At 42.7% G+C, this 20,656-nt stretch overlaps 2 protein-coding genes across 4 annotated transcripts in view; one reads left to right on the plus strand and one right to left on the minus strand.

The window, feature by feature from the left end:
- The window catches only part of LOC149452886 (interferon-inducible GTPase 5-like), a 72,662-nt gene that overhangs the window by 42,397 nt on the left and 9,609 nt on the right, over positions 1-20,656 (minus strand). The window lies entirely within an intron of this gene.
- LOC149452888 (uncharacterized) overlaps positions 15,092-20,656 on the plus strand; it is a 42,682-nt gene continuing 37,117 nt past the window's right edge. For all 3 annotated transcript variants that reach the window (XM_089688877.1, XM_089688876.1, XM_089688878.1), the window contains exon 1: positions 15,092-15,295. The gene's annotated coding sequence lies outside the window, so the exon portion shown is untranslated. The remainder of the gene's footprint in view (positions 15,296-20,656) is intronic.

The following is a 20,656-nucleotide window of genomic DNA, read 5'->3' on the forward strand; positions in this document are numbered from 1 at the left end:
GCGCTGCCCTTGCTAGATCTCGTGCAATCTTGATCAGATAGTGTATGGAGGACTTACAATATCTGGAAATCATCATCATCAGCATGTGGATCTACAAAACTGCATATAGGTAATAAAACAATCAACTAACATTGCCAGCTAACATTACCAGCGTTGGTGAAACGCCCCATGTGCATGGAGTCTTAGAATGGGGCCATTGCCTATAATGGGATGCAACTTGTCATCCCATAATTGGAGCTCATCATCATCATCAGCATGTGGATCTACAAAATAGCATATAGGTAATAAAACCAGGGTGGATAAAAATCAATGATTTTTTTTTAAAAATCAGATTTTTTTTATTTAAATCAGATTTTTTTGATTTAAATCAGATTTTTTTTAAATAAAATGCTTTTTGAGGAAAATATATTACCATCCAAAGGTTATTCCATCATGAAATAAAGATTAGTTTTTTAATTATGTAGAATAATGCAGGCCATAGATGGGTCGAAAATCGGCCGATTTGTCGGCCAAAAATAAAATCGGCCGATTTTCGGATCGTTAGTGGGCGATTTGGTCGGCCGTTTTTCGGTATTTTGGCCGTTTTTGTTTTTCGGTAAAGTTGGAAAAAAATCGGCCGATTTTGCCGATCGGCTGATTTTCGCGGCAATTAGTGGGCAAATTGGCCGATTTTTTACCGATAAAAAATCTGCGCATGAGCAGTGACCTGCAAGAGGAAGACAAAAAGAAGAAAAAGAAGAAGAGGAAGAGGATGAAGAAGAGGATGAAGAAGAAGAAGAGGATGAAGAAGAAGAAGAGGATGAAGAAGAGGATGAGGATGAAGAAGAAGATGAGAATGAAGAAGAGGATGAAGAAGATGAGGATGAAGAAGAAGAGGATGAGGATGAAGAAGAAGAGGATGAGGATGATGAAGAGGATGAGGAAGAAGAAGAGGATGAGGATGAAGAAGAGGAAGAAGAGGATGAGGATGAAGAAGAAGAGGATGAGGATGAAGAAGAAGAAGAGGATGATGAAGAGGATGATGAAGAAGAAGAGGATGAGGATGAAGAAGAAGAAGTAGGATGAAAATAAGAAGAATTCCAGTCCAGCAAAAAGTATCTCTGCAGAGAGCTCCGCTATTTCTGACAGTTCTCTGACAGTTCTTTGACATTTACAGCGGTTGAAACATTGTATCTATTTGTTTCCGAATAAAAACATCTGTATCCTAAATGGAAACAAATAGATACAATGTTTCAACCGCTGTAAATGTCAAAGAACTGTCAGAGAACTGTCAGAAATAGAGGAGCTCTCTGCAGGGACACTTTTTGCCAGCTGTAGAAGGGATGAAAATCGGCCGATTTTTTTTACCATTGATGGTAACGTCGGCCGCTTGAACGACCAAATTTTCATTTTTTAAAAGAAAAATCTGCCGTTTTTTCTCCCCATCTATGGCCTGCATAAGGCTGTATATGTTTAATTTTTGTGGTAAATTCCATGAATCCATTCACAATGTCATGCTCTTCCAGAGGTTTTTGTAAGATTATTGGGCAGTTTCTCTGCCTACAAGATATTATCACAGATACTTGGTTTACTTTTCCAGTTCTCAAAACTGAATTTGACTCAGCGGAGATCACATGCCTCTTCTTCACAGCAAAAATATTATAACATGAACAGAGTTAAGAAAAAGACCTTCATCCTAACTTCTACAAACCTATGAATACAGAATCAACCCCTTCAGTGCTAAGTTTCAAGAAGTTCAGTGAATAGAATAGAAACAATATTTTTCTGATTGTTTGGAGTGGAATAGATCTGCACAAGAAGAAAGTGAAACTAAGTGTGAGGAGGAAGGGGCTGACAGTCTAAGTTTCCTAAAATATATATATTTTGTTTAGCCAAATTAGTTAACAAACATGGATGTTTAAGCAAATCACATATGCTGGAATGTTATTGTTTCAGTTGAATAAATCTATTTAAATTGTTATTATTAAGGTAATGATTATTTTTCTCCTTCCTAAGTACAACAGAAAAGTTATCCAAATGTGAATGATTAACCTATTAAACTGGGGATAAAAAAACTAATATGAAAAGTTGTTATTCTAAAAATCTTCATCTACTTGTATATTAAAGTTATACCAGCAAGAATTAGTCTTTATGTAGAAAACTAGGATTTAAATCAAGCCTTACTGACTAGTGATTTAAATCATGATTTAAATCAGTTTGATTTAAATCAAATCCACCCTGAATAAAACCATCAACAATTTGTGTGTAATGGTATATACGTTTAAAATGTACAGTATATGTCGACTTTGACAGCTGACTATTCTGTGCGACTCTGCATTGTGGTTTGCTGCCACAGATGTCAATGCAAGTCGCAATGAAGTTGCTCAAAAATAGTGCAGGAGTCTTTTTCAGTCGCTGAATTATACACATTGATCAGTCCTCACGCACACGGGACGTTTTTACAGCGGCTGTTTTTGGCTTTTGGCATTTTTTTCTACAGCCAGTAAACTCCCCAGCATTATTTTATTTATTTCAGGTACTTATATAGCGCTGTCAATTTATGCAGCACTTTTCATATATATATATATATATTGTATATTCACATCAGTCCCTAACCCTCAAGGGGCATACAATCTAAGGTCCCTAACTCACATTCATACATACACATACTAGGGCCAATTTAGACAGGAGCTAATTCACCTACCAGCATGTCTTTGGAGTGTGGGAGGAAACCGGGGTAATTAGACAGTGGGCCGAAGCCCGTTTTTGGCTGAGTGAGTCCAGGCTGGGGAAAGAACCCAACTTTACAGGCGGGATCCCCGCCAGAGTCTGGAGCAGCACCTGACTCAGCATCTCACTGAGCCTCTGAGAGCCAGATCCAGCTGCTCCCCAGCTCAGTGGTCCAGTAAGCGCAGGGGCAGAGTAGAGAGCGGTGACTGACAGTCACCGCTCTCTGCTCAGAGTGGCTGTGAGAACTTGGCGATCAGCAGTCATGTGATCACTGAGTTCAGCTTTTCACACTTAGGCTCCATGTACACTGCAGCTGATAAACTCACATTTAGGAGCTTTTCTGCGTTTATTTCAGCAGCCCCTGAACTCTGCCTAATGTTTTCCTATGTGTCCATGTACACATCATCGTTTACAGGCAGTTGAATTTACAGTCGTTTTTTTGAACGCACCAAACTTGCGTTCAGGAGTAGATTTTATCAGCGTTTCAAATGCCAAACGCTTGTAAACACGGCTAACCGCATTTATAGGCATTTGCGTTTGGATATTTCTTTTAACTCTTACATTTCCAGATGCTGTCCAGAGCCTTTTTTCAGCATGAAAAATGCATGCAAAGGGTTTTCCCGGTACTCAAATGGACCCGGTACACCATACTTTGAGATTTCGCATGAAAGAAAATATGGTAGATACTGCTGCAATAATTTCTGCACAGAAATGAGCTGGAAGACATCCAAACACCACAAAAAAAAAAAAAGATGGCTAATCTCAACACATACTGCTCCCTCTGCTTCTGCTCTCTCTATTTCTCTCAAACTGCCTGAAATAGTTAATTTTATACTGTTTTTCAGTGCATTCTGGACATTTTGGAAAGTCTCCTGAGGTTATCTTTAAAAAACGCTTCTAAACGCAAACGCTCATAAACGCAGTATGCAAACACAGCTAAACAGACGTTTTTTAACCTACGTTTTCCAGCAGTCAGTTTCCATCATTTAGAAGTGTTTTCCAAACGTCCCGTGTACATGGAGCCTTAGAGCCGAAGGGGTAAGGTGCAGCATAGGAACAATGCTGCACCCACCTAGGTAAGTATGATTAAAAAAAAAAAATGAAACCCCATACTTCTCTATTAAAGGCCTCGTTCACACGGGCAGCAGAGAAGCAATCAAAAAATGCTGTTGATCTGGGTTTTTACTGGCCTCCGACCACCCAACAGCAAGTTAACATGTCTGAACACATTTCTGCAGTCACAACTATGCAACAGTGCACAACGGGAACATTTGTTTAGTTTCAGATTCATCTATTAAGTAAATCATTTTGTTTCGTCATCTTAAAATGATTCATCTTTGGAATTTGTTACAGATATTCGGATTCGTAAATCTGCCCAGTCGATGTGTATTTTTCGGATGTTATTTTGGAGGCTTGGCTTTATTCGTTTTAACATGATAATTAATTATTTCGGGAGATTATTTATGCACCCTTAGACATTCCTACAAGTTCATCCCATATATTTGAATATATATATATATGTGTGATTTTGCGCATCCCTGCTGCCCTGTAGGAGTATTTCTGCTATAGGGCGGTCGGGAAACGGTTAAAGAGAAATGGAATGGGCCGATTGGATAATATCAACTGTAGTAACATGTCTTCAAAAGAAGGAATGGAACAAAAGAAATTTTGGATTTATTCGTTGTTATGATTGGGAGATTCTGCTGGATCCACCTCCATGCAACCCAAACACAATAAGTAGAAATCATCATCTTATTTCGCTTTTATATCTTATTGTATTTATTACAATATGTTCCCATTTAATATGTAGAGCATTTTTTATAATAATGGAAAATGTTAATGCAAAATAAAAGTGGAATGGATCCGAATCGATTCATATCATTCGTTATGTAGTTACATTACTTTGGAGGCTGCAAACATTAACAAAAGACCCAAACTATCACACCATATCATCCAAATTAAACAAATGAATATGAATGAATTTGTTGCTTTGTTATGATTTATTTTGGATTCATTGAAATGTATTACTATTGTGGTTTGGAGATTTGTTTATAAAAAAATCTCTATAATAGTGAAAATGTATTCTCTTTAACCACTTCCCGCCGGTCCATGTACATAAATGGCAGGACAGGAGCAGTCCCAAAGCAGGTGGCAATTTATAAACACCCCCCACATTCAATGCCTCCGGACACAGCGGAACACCGATCGCTGTACAGGACCTCTGTATGAGGTCCCAATCATGTGATCACTGATTGGCCAATCAGTGATCACATGTACAGTAGTAAACAAGATGTCACTTCCTGACATCATTGCTTACTACTTGTGAAATCTGTGAATGATCACAGAGATCACATGGTACAAGGCTGTTCACAACAGCCTTGTACCATGTGACAAGCTGTGACCAATCACAGCTCTCTCAGTATTTGTCAATGTCTGCAAGAATGCAGCCAGAGAGAAGGAGAAACTATTGCTTTTACAGCCTTTATGGGTGTAAAAGCAATCAGTGTAAAAAAAAAAAAAAAAATCTTCATCACCCCCCACAAGTAGTACAGTGTCACTATGGTGACACTGTACTGCTAGGATGTAAAAAAAAAACAACATAAATAATAATTAAAAAATTTAAATAAAAATGTAAAAAAATTTTGGTTATAAACTAATTTTGGTTATATTTTATTTTTTTACTAAAAATATAGCTGAATACATTTTGGCCAAGATTTATGAAGAAATATTTTTTATTTGCAAAATTGTATAAGAAAAACACTTTTTTTTCAAAATGTTTAGACTTTTTCATTTATCTAGACAAAAAATAAAAATCCCAGTGGTGAATAAATACCACCAAAATAAAGTTGTATCTGTCTCAAAAAAACGCTAAAAAAGTCATATGGGTACAGTGTTGCATGACCGTGCAATTGTCATTCAAAGTGTGATAGTGCTGAAAGCTGAAAATTGGCCTGGACTGGAAGGGGGTGAAAGTGTCCAGACTTGAAGTGGTTAAAGAGTTTCTCTTTAAGGTGTCTATGTGCACTTAATAAGTACATTAACATTTTTTACTTGTAAGGAAAAGATCTGAAATTCAGAGGTAAGAGAAAGTTTTCTTAGATTAGTGAAAAGGAGTGCAGATGAAGTGGAAAGAAAAATCTCCCTGTTGGTGGAAAGAGAAATTATCCATTGCTCCAATGACTATTGGGGACAAGTTAAATCTGACCTTCTCGTCATTGAAATCACATCTTCTCACCCCTCCTTCCTACACTACTGCAGAACTTGCTGCACAGAACATGTCTGCGTGTGCCCGCCAGGCCCTGCCTAGAACATGTCTTTATGTGTCTGGTGGTATCAAGCAGAGAACTGTCACTCACACCTACAGATGAACTCAGGCCTCCTCCGAACTCATCTCTAACTGAACTCTGAACTCCTGTTTTGTTGTACCCAGTCATTCCCACGTGAGCTGCAGGGTGGGGAATGACCTGGCCCGCAGCTCATTCGCATACAAAGAAGTGGAAGTTCAGGTTTAGGATGGGTTTGAAGCAGTGGTGTATCTAGAACCCTCCAGGCCCTGGTACAAGAAACCATGAAGGACCTCCCTGACCCCCGGCTGGGGCCCTTCTCTCCTACCCCAATAGCAGAATGCCAGGGCACAGTCGAATTTATTTTATTTTTTACAATATTATTTTTAAATTATTGTTTACACTTTTTGTAGGAGCTCCATTGGGGGGCTTTGGGGAAATATCAGGGGTCTAAACAGAGCTCCAATGTTTCACCTTTGAGGCAGAGAAAGAAGATTGAGGCCCCGCCCTAATTCTCCATCTCTGTAGCCTCAGCTGCAATGAATGAATGGATAGGAATAGCTGTGTACAGAGTTTCCAGTTCATTCATAAACTGAAGCATAGGAAACACAGTTTACTATGTTTCAATTATTAATGGACTGAGCCAGTGATTGGTACATTTACTGCTCCCTTCCCCGCTCTTTATCCTGCCAGATCCCCCGGCAGGAGAGGGGGGAGGACCCGGCAAACCTGCGGGGGGGGGTCAACATGGAGCCAGAGAGCACGGGGGTGGGGGGTGGAGAGTACAGGGGGAACAGCAAAATTGAAGCCGAATAGGAGGAGCGGCGGTGGGGCTGCATATAGAGGAATCAATCTCTTCATTTTCCTCCTGCAGCTGCTGACTGTGGGAGGGAGTGGAGGAGAAGCAGGCAGTCAGCAGCTGCAGGAGGAAAATGGAGAGATCGATTCCTCTAAATCACAGGTGTCCAACACAAGGCCCGCAGGCCAGATCCAGCCCTCCAGGCCATCTCATGTGGCCCTTGAACCTCTCCTGTAGGTACCACCTTGTCTCCGCCCCTACCTTATCTCAGCAGTTGGCAGCAGAAAGGAGAATAGAACTCCTCTGCCAAATCCTGAACCTCTCAATGCAACTGCAGCATCCCCGCATCTCTGCCTTCCCTGGTCTCAGCATTCAGCAGACTCTGGTAACTGACTCCACTCCTCCTCTGGTCCTCCTCCAGACCCTGCACTTTCTGCTTTCCCCCACAAGGGGTGTACGGTGATGTTAGGGAGGGTGTGGGATTCTTGACATCTGATGTAATGGGGTATGGAGTGCTCTGGGCATCTAGTCTTACAGATACAACTGGCCCTTTGAGGGCAACCATAATGCTGATACGGACTGTGATGAAATGGAGTTTGACACCCCTGCTCTAAATGCAGCTGCCTCCACTGCTCCTCCTATCCAGGCATACAGGGGGCAATTTTGACCCCTACGACCCCTGTAGGTATGCCCCTGGTTCAGAGGACGCCTGAGAAAGAAAAACTTTTTCACACTGGCAATAATGCTTACCACCCTCTGAAAAGCAATCGGTGATTAATAATTTTCAGAGGGTGGTATAGCAGCAGTTGGTGGCCATTCAAGAGGTGGCATATCTGTCTCCTCCTTTTTTTTTCTTACAATCCCAAGGGGGATCTTGAAGTAAAAAAAAAAAAAAATCATACTGCAACCCCATGCAAAGAGCCTGGCTCGCGGCTGCGCTGCACTCCCAATGAACTCGTGTTTCATAGGCTGTCAAACTCTGCAGCCTGGGTTAAAACTGCCACTGCCATGAAGCAAAGTTAGCAAAGAAAGCGCTCAGTCCTGTGAAGGCGAAGGAGGACAGAAACGGCGACGTCCTAGGTGTTTTCCATGCAAGCTTCTTGATGTACGTAAATGGCCTACACCAGGAGTAGGAAACCTTTGATAGGTGGAGATCTACCTGAACAACATGAAAGAGATCCAAGATCACTGGGGTTCTGAGCCATTTAAAGAAAAAAAATTAACTAGCAAGGCCTAACTAAATAGCAAGAAAAATGTAGAAAAATATAATAAAACAAATGTCACTGTAGAAATACAAACTTAGCCTGCCCTAAAAATGGTCAGTGTTAGTCAGTAGGGCAGTGGATGCTGTCAGTCAGTAGGGCAGTGGATGCTGTCAGAAGAGCAGTGGACAGTGTCAGTAGGGCAGAGGTTGTTGTCAGTCAGAAGAGCAGCGGACAGTGTCAGTAGGGCAGAGGCTGTTGTCTGTCAGTAGAGCAGTGGACAGTGTCTGTAGGGCAGAGGTTGGTGTCAGTCAGTAGAGCAGTGGACAGTGTCAGTAGGGCAGAGGTTGGTGTCAGTCAGTAGATCAGTGGACAGTGTCAGTAGGGCAGAGGCTGTTGTCTGTCAGTAGAGCAGTGGACAGTGTCTGTAGGGCAGAGGTTGGTATCAGTAGGGCAGTGGATGGTGCCAGTAGGGCAGAGGTTGGTGTCAGTCAGGCAGTGGAGGTGCCAGTAGGGCAGAGGTTGGTGTCAGTCAGTAGAGCAGTGGACAGTGTCAGTAGGGCAGAGCTTGGTGTCAGTAGGGCAGTGGACAGTGCCAGTAGTGCAGTGGATGGTGCCAGTAGGGCAGAGGTTGGTGTCAGTCAGTAGAGCAGTGGACAGTGTCAGAAGGGCAGAGGTTGGTGTCAGTAGGGCAGAGCTTGGTGTCAGTAGGGCAGTGGACAGTGTCAGTAGTGTAGTGGATGGTGCCAGTAGGGCAGAGGTTGGTGTCAGTCAGTAGAGCAGTGGACAGTATCAGTAGGGCAGAGGTTGGTGTCAGTAGGGTAGTGGATGGTGCTAGCAGTTTTCATTTTTACATTTTTATTTTTTAATATATCTCACAATATTTTTAGGAGATCTGGTAAAAAGGGGGGGGGGCACTTAGGAGAAGGGCCAGGCAGCAGAAAAAAGGAGGAACAAGGATGGGAGGCACAGCGGGAGAGGCGTTTACTAGAAGCGATCCCCTGGATTTTCCTCCTGCAGCAGCTGTACGCTGGTGGGAGGGCGAGGAGGAGATGCTATCTTTTAGCTGCTCCAGGAAGACAATAAAGGGGATTGTCAGAAGGCAGGTATTTTAAAAATCTGAACTCCCAGCAAGTGGCTGGGGATTGGGATTTTTCTGCCCCCCCCCAGCTACCCTGGTGCCCTAAACAGCCGTATGCTGGGCACCATTCATGGGCAATATTGCTAACTTCGTAGCTGGCCCGTCATCATCATTGTTAAGTGATATTTAAAGGGTCAGTTCACTTTTACCAAAACCTAATAATCGGCATCTATAGATAAAAACAAACTGTGCAGCTTTGACTAAAGTTGAATAATGCCCTTGTATAGGTGTAGGCCATTTACGTACCTTATGAGGCCTGACTGGAAAACTACCAGAACGTTGCTAAGAGACTCTTCGCTGTTACTGTCACCTTCACCATCACAGGAGTGAGCTCATTCTCTGCTTCAAACCCCCTTGGAAGTGCTTACTGTCCCCTGATGCAGTTGAGGTTGGGTGCAGCGCGGTGCGATGGCAATAAACACACAAGTCAAGTTGCAGTAAACAGAACTTTTATTAATGTCAGAGTTCAAACTTCACAAACAACCCAGCGGGAGGGCACCCGAGCAGGGAACTCGCAGATGTAACAGAAATGTGGAACGGAGCAGGTTTTAGATGTGCCGACAGCGTCTGTCTTGGAGGGCAGGATGTGGCCCGGCCAGTCTGTATCCAAATGGGAGGATTCTAACAAGGATGGTCCTATCCTTTCCCTACTTGTCTGGAACCATTCCCTACCACTTCACTGTCCCTGAAAGACGGGTGACCCGTCCCTACACTACCCACTCGCAGATGCGCGCCAAGCCCTCAAGTCAGGGTCTTCAATGGACTCTGCCTAACCCAATATGGTCGCCAGAATCACATACGGCAGCAGCATCCAACCGGATAGCTTCAGTAGCGACACAGGAAACCATAGAGAAGAATGTTCCTCCTGACTTCCTCTCCCTCTGCAATGCCGCTGAGGTTGATTACCACCTACAGTGGAGAAAGTAGACTGCACCTGCCTGCAGAGTAGCTGTGAGCTCAGCACTTGAGAGCTCACTCCTGTGATGAAGGTGAACAGTAATAGCTAGGCATCTCTTAGAAACGTCCTTAGCAACGTCCCAGGAGTTTTCCTGTCAGGTTTCATGAGGTATATAAATAGCCTACACCTTTAGCAAGGGAATTTAGTCAACTTTGGTCAGAGCTGCACAGCTTATTTTTACCTTCATTGTGTCCCAGACATTTCCATTAGTCATGGTAGCGGTGCAGCCCCATTCCCTTCTATGTGGTATCACCTACCACCTCATCCCTTTAAAACCGAACACATATTAATTACACAGGTTCTGAGGCTAATTTAAAGCAGATAATTCACTAAGTGAGTTTAATTACCACCTTAATCAGCCACAGGACCTGGGTAATTAATATGGGTTTGGTTTTAACCGCTTCCCGACCACCCTATAGCAGAAGTACTGCTACAGGGCGGCAGAGGTGCGCAAAATCACGTATATATAAGTGATTTTGTACTTCTGGGTAGGGGGCACATGCGCCCTCCCTACCCACACTATTGGCTCCTGGGCATGAACTGCTCGACATACAAAGCAGCTTGTTTACACAGTAACACACACACAGCACACTATGTAATACAGCACAGTTAACCCTTTGATAGGACCAGATGTTAACCCCTTCCTGCCCAGTGTCATTGTAGAATCATTGTATTGGTGTCACTGGAGATGTCAGTGGTAGTTAGTCAGTCCCCCCCCCCAGGTGTCAGAATGCCCACCGCAGTCCCGCTATAAGTCGCTGATCGCCACCATTACTAGTAAAAAAAAAAAAAATTCAGTATATATTCCACCATTTGTAGACACTATAACTTTCACGTAAACCAATTAATTTACATGTTTTGGGATTTTCTTTTAGCAAAGACGTAGCAGGATACATTTTGGCCTAAATTCATCACAAAATTTGATTTTTGTAATTTTTTTTACTGGACATGTTTAATAGCAAAAAGTCAAAAATATTGGTTTGGTTTTTTTTCAAAATTGTCGGTCTTTTTTTGTTTTTAGTGCAAAAACGCGCAGATAATCAAATACCAACTAAAGAAAGCTGTATTTGTGGGAAAAAAAGAAGTAAATTTAATTTGGGTGCAGCGTTTCATGACCGCGCAATTGTCAGTTAAAGTAACGCAGCGCCGTTATGCAAAAAATGGCCTGGTCAGAAAGGGGGGTAAATCCTCTGGAGGGTAAGGGGTTAAAGGGATGAAGTGGCAACCCTAGTCACGGCTCAGAGCAGTAACGGTGTGTATGGGTCTGTAAAGCAGCATTGCGCCAGCTTTTGACAGGCAAACGATTGCCAATAATTTTACCATTCACACCTGGACCTGTATGTACAGTCGCCACCTCATCCCTTTAAAACCGAACACATATTAATTACCCGGATTCTGTGGCTGATTAAGGTGATAATTAAGCTCAGTGCAAAATACAGGTGTGTGTAACTTGCGAGCCAAACAAGAAAACCTTAGGGATCGCTAACAATTGACACATACTCCAACTGTGCAATTTAAACCATATATCTATAAATGTTGCGCTCCTATTATCCAACTATATAAAGTGTGTGAAATATACTATTACATATACAAACTGACAAAAAAATTTTCATTATATCAATAAAGTGATCATAATAAAAAACAACAAAATAAATCCATTATCCAAAAAAAGTCCAAATTTGTGATAAAGTGATTAAAACATAATACAGTGACTTTCTGTGAATCCTTCAGTGAAAATAGATGTGCGCTTACCTCCTTCTAAGCCTATTATACAGGCTTAATAAACTTTTGTTTCACATATCCTGGAACCTACTAGAATTGCTGCAGTATATGATGGATGTTGGGTACTTCTTGCAAACACCTTTCCCCTTTAAACTCTGCAAGGATCTCTGCAAGGATTTCTCCCTCCTTCAGCTGCTTTGAATCACTAGCACAATCCTCCTTATACGTTCCTCAGTGTGAAAGGAGACAATAGGAACATAGTGCTTTATCCTTAAAACAGACTTTATTTTATTCCACAAATCTTAATCAATGCACTCACATTGTTAAAATCAAAAAACCGCTTTCAGTGATAAATGCCTGTATCAGCAGTTGGCATATGTACTTGCCGCTTGTTCTCTCTGAAACCGAGTGACTTCGTAGCCCCACCCCTACGTGTTACGCCATAGGACACATGGCTTCATCAGGGGTTATGATTGGGGGTCACTCGGTTTCAAAGAGAACAAGCGGCAAATACATATGCCAACAGCTGATACAGGCATTTATCACTGAAAGCGGTTTTTTGATTTTAACAATGTGAGTGCATTGATTAAGATTTGTGGAATAAAATAAAGTCTGTTTTAAGGATAAAGCACTATGGTGTCCGCTTATGACACACAGAATAGCTGAGATTCAGAGGATCACAGCTATTCTTGGGTCATTCACAGTTTATGACACCCAGGAGAATATGTTCAGCCCTTCTCTGGAGATCTGTGTTCTCCCTCCAGATTCTCCAGCCCAGAGCTGGAGAATTGGAGGGACCGCAAACTAAGCAGAGATAATTTACCTCTGCTTAGTAAACTGATTTGTTACTGTAATCTCGCGAGATTATAGTAAAATCAGCCGTTTTCCAGCGTTTGTAGACCGTTCTCCCTTCGTTTGGAGAACTGATCTACATATGCTTCATAAACGGCATTCACAGGAGAACTGTGTTCTCCGAGAATGCCGGAGAACTGAGCAGCGATCTATTACTGCTGATTCATAAACAGACACCTATGTTCCTTTTGTCTCCTTTCACACTGAGGAACGTATAAGGAGGATTGTGCTAGTGATTCAAAGCAGCTGAAGGAGGGAGAAATCCTTGCAGGGATATACAGCGTTTAAAGGGAAAAGGTGTTTGCAAGAAGTACCCAACATCTATCATATACTGCAGCAATCCTAGTAGGTTCCAGGATATGTGAACCAAAAGCTTATTAAGCCTGTATAATAGGCTTAGAAGGAGGTGAGCGTACATTTATTTTCACTGAAGGATTCACGGAAAGTCACTGTATTATGTTTTAATCACTTTATCACAAATTTGGACTTTTTTGGATAATGGATTTATTTTTTTGTTTTTTATTATGATCACTTTATTGATATATTTGAACATTTTTTGTCAGTTTGTATATATAATAGTATATTTCACACACTTTATATAGTTGGATAATAGGAGCGCAACATTTATAGATATATGGTTTAAATTGCACAGTTGGAGTATTTGTCAATTGTTAGTGATCTCTAAGGTTTTTTTGTTTGGCTTGCAAGTTGCACACACCTGTATTTTGTAATTGCTCCCAAACTCACCAACTTGCTGAAGGAGGGAGAAATCCGTGCAGGGATATACAGAGTTTAAAGGGGAAAGGTGTTTGCAAGAAGTTCCCAACATCCATCATATACTGCAGCAATTCTAGTAGGTTCCAGGATATGTGAACCAAAAGCTTATTAACCACTTCCCGACCGGCCCTTGCATATAAACGGCCGGACGGTGGCAGTGCAGGGTCGGGTGGCCGTTTATAAACGGCCTCCCCGCACCCTGCTTGTGCGCGCTCCCTCGGAGCGCGCAGCACCGCGATCCGGTGCCCACTGTGTCCTCCGGACACAGTGAAACACCGATCGTTGGATGGGACCTCTGTACGAGGTCCCGATCATGTGATCACTGATTGGCCAATCAGTGATCACATGCAAAGTAGTAAGCAATATGTCACTTGTGACATCATTGCTTACTACGTGTGAAATCTGTGAATGATCACAGAGGTCACATGGTACAGGGCTATTCACAACAGCCTTGTACCATGTGACAAGCTGTGACCAATCGCAGCTCACTCAGTACTTCTCAATGAGTGCAAGAATGGAGACAGAGAGAAAGAGAAATGATTGCTTTTACATCCTATATGGGTGTAAAAGCAATCAGTGTAAAAAAAAATCTTCATCACCCCCCACAAGTAGTACAGTGTCACCATGGTGACAGTATGTAAAAAAAAATTAAAAATAATATAAAGAAATAAAATAAAAATGTAAAAAAAAATGTTTAAAAATTATAATTTTTGGTTATAAACTAAATTGGATTTTTTTTTTTACTAAAAAGATAACGGAATCAATTTTGGCCGAGATTTATGATGAAATATTATTTATTTGCAAAATTTTATAAAAAGAACACTTTTTTTCAAAATTTTTGGACATTTCCATTTACACAGCAAAAAAAAAAAAAATCCCAGCGGTGAATAAATACCACCAAAATAAAGCTTTATCTGCCTCAAAAAAATGGTAAAGAATTCATTTGGGTACAGTGTTGCATGACCGCGCAATTGTCATTCAAAGTGTGATAGCGCTGAAAGCTGAAAATTGCCCTGGTCAGGAAGGGGGTAAAAGTGTCCGGACTGGAAGTGGTTAAGCCTGTATAATAGGCTTAGAAGGAGGTGAGCGCACATTTAATTTCACTGAAGGATTCACAGAAAGTCACTGTATTATGTTTTAATCACTTTATCACAAATGTGGACTTTTTTGGATAAACGGATTTATTATTGTTTTTTATTATGATCACTTTATTGATAAATTGAAAATTTTTTGTCAGTTTGCATATATAATAGTATATTTCACACACTTTATATAGTTGGATAATAGGACCACAACATTTATAGATATGAATTAAACTCAGTGCCTTATCTGTGTGAAATTAGCCACAGAACCTGTGTCATTAATATGTGTTTGGCTTTGAAGGGATGAGGTGGCAACCCTACATGCATTGTGGGCGCTCGCTGCATTGCACAGCACATTGCTTTTTTTGCTTTTTTAAACTTTATTGCAAAGCTAAAACACCAAATGGAATGCTAACACCACATCTCTCCTGCCTCCATTGTGTATTACAGCCTATTCCCTGCACAATGCAGTTTTCCCACAACCAAGATGGCTACCGCAGCCGGACGGTGGCAAGACGTGAAGCCTCCTTCCGGCCAGCGGCATGGCGTCACTTGGCGCTGCTCGCACGGTCCCCGCCCACCGCTGAAGAATTCAGCTCAGGAACTGGGGAGGTGAGAAGGGCGGAGTCACGTGATCTGGGCTGTCTAACCGTGGGATGTCAGAGGGCGAGAGACTATTGGAAAAAAGGGGGCGTGGTTACTCTGCTCCCCTTGCACTAGGTGCTCATCAGCGGTCCACCCTGTGATCAGTCACGTGATCCCTTGAAAGGTGAGCAATGGTGGGTGCATGGTGGGATGTGACAGGTGACAGCTTACTGAGTGATAGTCTACAATACTGCATGACAGCATTAATTAGTATATGATATTATACAATATTGCATGACATCATAGAATACTATATGCATTCCTGCATGGCATTCTGCAATATGCAATGACATCATAGTATACTGCATGACATCATATAATATTGTATGGCATCCTACAGTACTGGATTACATTCTACAATATGTCATGACAACATAGAATATTGCATGTCATCATAGAATACTATATGAATTTCTGCATGGCATTCTGCAATATGCAGTGACATCACAAAATACTGCATGACATCATGTAATATTGTATGGCATCCTACAGTACTGGATTACATTCTACAATATCTCATGACATCATAGAATACTATATGACTTTCTGCATGGCATTCTGCAATATGCAATGATATCATAGAATACTGCATGACATCATCTAATATTGTACAGCATCATACAGTACTGGATTACATTCTGCAATATGTCATGACATCATAAAATACTATATGACGTTATGCAATACTGCTTGCCATTATAAAATATTGTTTGGCATCATACAGTACTGGATTACATTCTACAATATATCATGATATCATAGAATATGTCATGACATCATGGAATACTATATGACATTATACATTACTGCTTGCCATTATAAAATATTGTATGGCATCATATATCATACATTACTGGATTACTTTCTACAATATGTCATGACATCATAGAATATGTCATGACATCATAGAATACTATATGACGTTATACAATACTGCTTGCCATTATAAAATATTGTATGGCATCATACAGTACTGGATTACTTTCTACAATATGTCATGACATCATAGAATACTGCATGGCATTATCTAATATTGTACACCATCATACAGTACTGGATTACATTCTGCAATATGTCATGACATCATAAAATACTATATGACGTTATACAATACTGCTTGCCATTATAAAATATTGTATGGCATCATACAGTACTGGATTACTTTCTACACTATGTCATGACATCATAGAATATGTCATGACATCATAGAATACTATATGACGTTATACAATACTGCTTGCCAATAAAAAATATTGTATAGCATCATACATCATACAGTACTGGATTACTTTCTACAATATGTCATGACATCATAGAATATGTCATGACATCATAGAATACTATATGACTTTCTGCATAGCAATATGCAGTGACATCATTGAATACTGCATGACATCATCTAATATTGTATGGCATCATACAATACTGGATTACATTCTACAATATGTCATGACATCATAGAATACTATATGAAATTATACAATACTGCAAGCTGTATAATGAATGAAGACATCATCACCCCACACTTACCCTGTATATGATGCCTAATCTTGTACACGGATGCACCCAGGATTGTTTCCCTGTCAGGTGACCATTGGTGGCCTTGCAGTGCATGCTGGGACTCGTAGTTCCCCAGCAGATGAATTGCTTCTGGTGGTATAATTCTGGTCCAGTGTGACCATACATAGGAAGATGAGGCTTTTGCAGAGTCTCCATCATACTGATCACAAACAGCGTGTATATTATATGACATTCACAATCAGTAATGCACATTTTTGGAATAATATCAGCTCAGGTCTCTGTGTACTGTGAGTGAAGGGTTCTGTGCTGATGACCCTCCCCCTGGGGGGGGTGACACCCTGCGTTCACAAATCAAAACATACGTGAATGCTGCCTAGTGTCCTTGGTTACTAGGATGCAGGCCTAATGTCCCAGGTTGCTAGGGAAGGAGGTGGACCATGCTGCCTAGCATCTTTGGTTGCTAGGTTGCAGGCCTTATGTCCCTGGTTGCTAAGGAAGGAGGTGAACCCTGCTACCTAGTGTTCTTGGCTATCAGTAGGCAGGCCTAATGTCCCAAGTTGCTAGGGGAGGAGGCAGACCATGCTGCCTAGCGTCCCTGGTAATAGGATGCAGGCCTAATGTCCCTGGTTTCTAGGGAAGGAAGTGGACTCTGCTGTCTAGTGTCCTTGGTTGCAAGGATGCAGGCCTAATGTCCCCGGTTGCTAAGAAAGGAAACGAACCCTGCTTCACAGCATTCTTGGTTACTAGGACACATGCCTAATGTCCCTGGTTGCTAGTGAAGGAGGCAGACCCTTGTCTAGCATTCTTGGTACTAGGATGCAGGCCTAATGTCAAGGGTTGCTAAGAAAGGAAGCGAACCCTGCTACCTAGCATCCTTGGCTACTAGGATGCAGGCTTAATGTCCTTGGTTGCTAGGGAAGAAGGCAGACCCTGCTGTCTAGCATTCTTGGTACTAGAATGCAGGCCTAATATCCAGGGTTGCTAAGGAAGGAAGCGAACCCTGCTACCTAGCATCCTTGGCTACTAGGATGCAGGCTTAATGTCCCTGGTTGCTAGGGAAGGAGGCAGACCCTGCTGCCTAGCATTCTTGGTATTAGAATGTAAGCCTAATATCCCGGGTTTCTAAGGAAGGAAGCGAACCCTGCTACTTAGCATCCTCGGTTACTAGGGTACAGGCCTAATGTCCCTGGTTGCTAGGGAAGGAGGCAGACCCTGCTGCCTCTTGGTACTAGGATGTAGGACTAATGTCCTGGTTGCTAGCGGAGCAGGCAGAACCTGATGCCTCTTGGTACTAGGATGCAGGACTAATGTCCCGGGTTGCTAAGAAGGATTTCAACTTCAACCCTGCTACCTAGCATCCTTGGTTACTAGGATGCAGCCCTAATGTCTCTGGTTGCTAGGGAAGGAGGCAGACCCTGATGACTCTTAGTACTAGGATGGAGAACTAATGTCCTTGGTTGCTAGGGGAGCAGGCAGACCCTGATGCCTCTTGGTACTAGGATGTAGGACTAATGTCCCTGGTTGCTAGGGGAGCAGGCAGACCCTGATGCCTCTTAGTACTAGGGTGCAGGACTAATGTCCCAGGTTGCTAAGAAGGAAGTCAACCTCAACCCTGCTACCTAGCATCCTTGGTTACTAGGATGCAGGCCTAATATCCTTGGTTGCTAGGGAAGGAGGCAGACCCTGATGCCTCTTGGTACTAGAATGCAGGACTAATGTCCTGGGTTGCTAGGGGAGCAGGCAGACCCTGATGTCTCTTGGTAGTAGGATGCAGAACTAATGTCCCGGGTTGCTAAGAAGGAGGTCAACCTCAACTCTGCTACCTAGCATCCTTGGTTACTAGGATGCAGGCCTAATGTCCCTGGTTGCTAGGGAAGGAGGTAGACCCTGATGCCTCTTGGTACTAGGATGCAGGACTAATGTCCCTGGTTGCTAGGGGAGCAGGCAGACCCTGATGCCTCTTGGTACTAGGATGCAGGACTAATGTCCCTGGTTGCTAGGGGAGCAGGCAGACCCTGATGCCTCTTGGTATTAGGATGCAGAACTAATGTCCCGGGTTGCTAAGAAGGAGGTCAACCTCAACCCTGATACCTAGCATCCTTGGTTACTAGGATGCAGGCCTAATGTCCCTGGTTGCTAGTGAAGAAGGCAGACCCTGATGCCTCTTAGTACTAGGATGCAGGACTAATGTCCCTGGTTGCTAGCAAAGCAGGCAGACCCTGATGCCTCTTGGTACTAGGATGCAGGATTAATGTCCCTGGTTGCTAGGGAAGAAGGCGGATCCTGATGCCTAGCTTCATTGGTACTAGGATGATGGTCTAATGTCCCAGGTGTGTAAGGAAGGAGTTGAACTTTGCTACCTAGCATCCTTGGCTAGTAGGATGCAGGCCTAATGTCCCAGGTTGCTAGGGAAGGAGGAGGACCATACTTTCTAGCATCCCTGGTACAAGGATGCAGGCGTAATTACTTGGTTGCTAGGGAACAAGATGGACCCTACTGTCTAGCGTCCTTGGTATTAGGGTGCAGGCTTAATGCCTGGTCCCTGGTTGCTAAGAAAGGGAGCAGACCGTGCCGCCAGTGCAGTTGTCTGTGTACTGTGATTAAAGGGTTCTATGCTGGTTCTCCAACCCCCAGGGGTAGGTCTAGGACACCCTGCACTCACAGGAAGTGGGTTAAATATGGCCATTGACCAAGGGCTCTTTAAAAGAGAAGTATGGATTTTTTTTTTAATTTATACTTACCTAGGTGGACGCAGCATCAATTCAATGCTGCATCTGTCTCCTGTCGGCTCTAAGGCTGAGAACTGAGCGATCAGACACCACTGATTGCTCAGTTCTCCCTGCCGCTATGAGCAGAAAGCGGTGACTATCAGTCATTGCTGTCTGCTCTGCCCCTCCAGTGCCCACTGGAGCACTGGGTAAGTAGAAGGGGCCGGAGGGGTTGGCTCCGGCTCTTGGTGGATCACTGAGAGGCAGAGGTGCTGATTCAGGCTTCTGGGTGAATCCCAACCATATAGTTGCGATCTTTTCTCAATTTGGAGCTGCTAAGTGACATCAGCTGACAGTGGTTTTTAGCTTTAGCCAACTGTTGGCTAAAACTGGGTCACAGGAGTGAAGAATGATCTGCACTCCTGTGATCCACAGGAGAAATATAGCCAAACAAGCTTTGGCTGTACTTCTCCTTTAATACCCCATGCATCAAAATGCAAGTAAATGCTGCCTAGTGTCCTTGCTTGCTGGGATGCAGGCCTAATGTTCCTGCTTGCTGGGATGCAGGCCTAATGTTCCTGCTTGCTGGGATGCAGGCCTAATGTTCCTGCTTGCTGGGATGCAGACCTAATGTTCCTGCTTGCTGGGATGCAGGCCTAATGTTCCTGCTTGCTGGGATGCAGGCCTAATGTTCCTGGTTGCTAGGGATGCAGGCCTAGCATCCTTGGTTGCTAGGACGCAGGGGGGTAGCGGTGCATGCACAGAATAATCTTGGTTGGTCATTCTGTGCCCATGCTGTCTCAGCATGAATGACCCATGTAAAGATCAATAGTGTATGAGCAGCTGCTCAGTTGCCGCTGATTACACGTTGGCCAATGAGATCAGCTATGCTGTACACATGTAAATGTTGCACAAGCCTTATGTGTACTGAGAAGATTTTATGGAGGATGTACTGCCAAGGGAAATATGTCCATCTGAATGAGCCCCTAAAAACTAGTGGCATATTTGTATCAAGGCCAAAGTGATACCTCTAAGGAAATAAAGGCCCGCCCATTAATAAATAACAGTGGGAGAGTCCATTCATGTGACCTGCATTTTATGAATGGGCTGCAAAATGCAGGCTGCAGGATTGGTTAACACTGCAGAGTATAACTGAGTGATATCTGCTTTACAGTATAAATTGGCTCCTTAGTTACTAACCTGAAACAAATACATATCCAGGGATCTGACTTCACTGGCTGCATGCTTGTTTCAGG

The sequence above is a fragment of the Staurois parvus genome, unplaced genomic scaffold (assembly GCF_062004578.1).
Source record: "Staurois parvus isolate SC_StPar_1 unplaced genomic scaffold, SC_StPar_1.0 ptg000457l, whole genome shotgun sequence".
NCBI classification, from domain to species: domain Eukaryota; kingdom Metazoa; phylum Chordata; class Amphibia; order Anura; family Ranidae; genus Staurois; species Staurois parvus.